The sequence below is a fragment of the Pinus tabuliformis genome, chromosome 1_2, assembly GCF_031772625.1.
Source record: "Pinus tabuliformis cultivar Carrire ecotype Pingquan chromosome 1_2, CPIR1, whole genome shotgun sequence".
NCBI classification, from domain to species: Eukaryota; Viridiplantae; Streptophyta; class Pinopsida; order Pinales; family Pinaceae; genus Pinus; species Pinus tabuliformis.
In genome coordinates, this window is record NC_142298.1 from 1,162,125,920 (window position 1) to 1,162,130,182 (window position 4,263).

Consider the following 4,263-nt stretch of genomic DNA (forward strand, 5'->3'; position numbering starts at 1 on the left):
TTTAGACCACTTCACAACAATCCCTCTCCAGCCTATTCTTTGACTGCTTTGCATACAAATTACATGGTTTTCATGAGGGCATGAAAAAGAGTAAGCAGGGGAGTGTGTTGAGCTATGGAAAGGGTATGAATTTGACATTTATTTCCTTGTCTTTCTCCTTAATCTTATCTCCTTTATATTCTAAGATGGTAATATATCAAAGAATTATAGTGAAAATTAAGGAGTTATTGATTATTGCAAATTAGTTAATTATTGTCTTTTTTCATGCACGAAATAGAAGAAATGGAAAACTACCATTTTGGAGGAAAAGAAAAAACAAAGTAACTGTAGTTCCTTCACCAGGAAGCCATATCCAGACAAGAAGATCAAGATGGAGTGTGGAGTTAGGGATAAAAATGGAAAATCACGACATCAGTGCAAAAAGACAAAGGGTTGACTAGAGTTAGAAGATGGAGTGGATCCCTCAAGATCTCTTGATCCTGAGGGGTCGCTGTTTCAAGTCTATCTGTTATTTCTTGTTTTATCCGCCTGGACATTATAAAAGGGACAATGATTGTAAATATAAGGGAAGAATTGATCATGCATTATCATTATTCAAAACTTACTGTTTTATTTTCACTTTGATCATCAACTCTCATTGATTGAAATAGAGTACAATTTCTTGTAACATTTTTGCATATGATTAATACATCAGTCGGCTGCTGTTCCATTCTTTTATACTGAAGTAGTCCAGCAATGCTTTACTAGTGGGTAAGGGCCCAGCCCTGGTGGATCCATTTGCTATTCTGTACCATTACTTTAAAATCAAAGTCGTGTGATGGTTTGGTTTGATTTCTGTTTATTTGAATCACATTGCTTTACTGTTCCTTGTTTCAAGAGTTTGTGAATTGTTTTATTGTATATGGTATAACTGAATTGAGTTGCCATTCATTTTCATCATAATAAGATTATTACTCTCTCAAACTATATTGTTATGCTGTTCATTTCAAATATAAAGCTTCGTTTTTCATTCCAGTAAACTGACTTTGCTGTTCATTACAGATTTTTGTTTATTTCTACTAAATAGCGTTGATGTTCATTTCTTTTCTGCAAGTATTTGGTTTTTCCTTTTAGCGTTGTTACAGTTAGCATATTTTAGCAACATTGTTGATTTAATTTCTTACTATTTACAATTAGGCGTTTTAGTGTGGAGTGTAAGATCAACAATTGTAAAGGACATTGGCTATTACTGTCTGAGTTCTCAGATTGAGGATCTTGTTTATGTTTGATTTCATTTACATCAATTGAAAAAGGAAAGAGTTATTGCTACTGCATCCTTGACTGATAATTGCTATTAATTTCCTGAGTGAATGATTTAGTTTCACAGCATTGAGTTTCTTTTAATTGCTAGTAGATTTTATTCCAAGAATTTGTTTACTCTTGTATTTGAAGCACTGTACCAAAAATTGGAAAACATTGCTCTTGGATTAAATTGCCGCCTGAGACTAAGTACACTCTTGAAATAGAAAATAGTACCTGGATTGATAATTAATGTAGGATAAATAGGAGTTAAAAAGACACCTTTTATACCTCAACACTTGGTCAATGAAGGGTAAGGGGAAATGATCATTCTTGGTGGATTTGTTCAACTCCCTGTAATTGACACAAATCCTCCACTTACCATTTTTCTTGGGAACTAACACTAAAGGCTAGATCTGCTCACTATCTGAGATAGGGAAAATGAATCCTGCATCTAGCAGTTTTTGCAGTTCTTCTTTGACTATGTCTTTAAGGGATGGATTCATCCTCCTTTGCAGTTACCTGACTGGCTTGCACCCTCCCATGATGTATATGTGGTGAGTACACACTGAGGGGTGTACTCCCTTTATTTCCTTATGGCTCCAAGCAAAGGCTTCTAGGTTTTCTCTCAACAAGTTGCATAGCTTTTCCTCTTCAAAAACATAAAGAGATGGATTAATGTTCAAAGTTTTCTCTGGGCCAAATTCTACGGTTTGACTCAGAGTGGGTTGGAATCAGCCAAGAATAAGTCAATTTAATGATTTTTCAGTGTTTCCTTTACTTCTTCTTCTAATGGTAATGAACTAGAAGTTGGAATTTGGAGAAGTTGTTCAATTAAATAATCCTCATCTTGTTGTCCTCCTCCTATGATTGCTTCCAAAGTATAAAGTTGGGTAGAATAAAGCTCATCCTCTTCCTCCTCCTCCAACCATATAGGTAGATAATGTTTTAGGGAAGGTTGAGCAAGAAGGTATAAGACTAATTGTTTGGACATATGCCCATTCTTTATGCTCATATTCCCATCTCTGCAGCTAATGTAAACATCAGTTGTGTCCAACCATTACTTCCGAAGGATGAGAGGGTAACTAGTAACCTTAGCCCTAGGCTGGAGAACTAGGAAATCCGTAGGGTACTTGCAGGAGTCAATGCATATCATCACATCCTCCACAATTCCCTCAGGGGTGACTATTGAATGGTCTGCAAGTTGCAGAACTATTGTGGTTTTCCTTAATGACCCTTGGATGTTGAGCTTGAGCATGGCTTCCTTGGTCATCAGATAAATGGCATCCCCAAGAACAATCAGGGTGTGTGGGACAATAGTGCCATTGATGTGCACATCTACTACAGGGCTTCCAGGGTCCAAATATTTTGGACATATTACCTACCCCAACATTAAGTCAAATAACTTCCCAATGATGTTAATTGTATGGGAATTCCTTTTTGTTCTTCCTGGATGCTTGAAGCACTTCTACCTAATTCAACTTACTTTAAATAGGAACATATTTGATTTCCTGGAGAAGGGGGATCTTTACACATAGATTCTTCAATTATCCCAAAAGTTCAGTTTCTTCTGGGGTAGGCTGGAGTGTCTAGGCTAATCTTTCAGGAAAGGGTGGATTTACTTTAAGGTTTCTTTCCTCTTTTTATTCCTCAATCCCCCTACGTGGAGAGGGAGGTTGGTTATCTGGGATAATTTTCCCAGATCTTAGGTTGATATCCTGGATTTCAACAACATAATCTAGGTATGATGTCTCTCCACTGTATGTTTGTTGAGCCTGCCTATTGTTTTGGTTTGTATTTGGATGGGTAGGCATCTGGGGTTGCGTAGGTGGAGCAGAGTGCAGGAGTTGTGGTTGGGTGGGTGGTGGACGAAATAGAGATGCAACATTATTGAATTGAGGCCTCCATTCCTGGGGTGGGGTATTCCATTGATGTTGTGGTTGAAAATAGGGTTGAAATGACTAGTTGGCTGGCTAGGAATGATACTGAGGTGCATAGGACTAAGGAGGGGGTGTAGACCAGGAAGGATGAGTAGGGGGTCCCCAAGAAGGTATATATGTGGTCTGGTTGGGTTTGTAATATGCATTGGATGACCCTTGCATACCCTCCTTGTATGGTCTAGGTCTGGGAGGCCTCCTTTGGTTGATGTAGAAAAACTGCTCAGTGACCCGCTTAGATCCTTGATATACAACTTTGAGTCCAGGTAAAGAAGGGCAGTTGTCTATGGAGTGGTTTTCTTCATATACTAAGCAAATCTTAGTACAGTTCAATGGACATTCATTCCTAGCATGCCTCCTGGTGCATCTACGACAAAAGATGGCGAAGGCTCTCTCTGCTTCCACTTTGTAGGTTTTAACCTTGTACATAAATTACCTACATACGGATTCTAAAATACATAAAATAAACAATGCGAGAGAATAACAAATAAAATACATATACACAGATATTTTCGCCTAGATCCCAAAACCGAGACTACCATCTTGATTTTTCATTATGTTCCTTTCATTGTTACAATACATATTTATACCTACTAAAACGTCCAATACCATGGACCGAAAACCATAACATCCAAAACCATGGACCGAAAACCATCGCGTCCAAAAACCATGTGCAAAAATCATGCACAAAACCATAGGTACATCCACCCAACCTAATATAGGGTCCAAAAACAAAATTTTCTAGGGCGTTGCCTCGGACTCCATAGAGGGGTTTACCTGCACCCCTCAAATGCCTTGTGGCTGCCCCCACTACGCAATCGATGCAACGAAAGGGGGGGATCTTCCCCCCCTCTAACCCCCCAATTAAATACGTGGGATAGTCGTGGAAATAATATAACACAAGCCAAAATTCTCCCACTTTTTGTTTTCTTTCCACAGGGGGCCACAAGAGAGATTAGTCATTTATCTAGCCCTACAATGCCCATTGTTTCTCTACACCAAGCGAACTTCTCAGAGCTCACAGATTTTGTCAATGCATCTGTAGTAT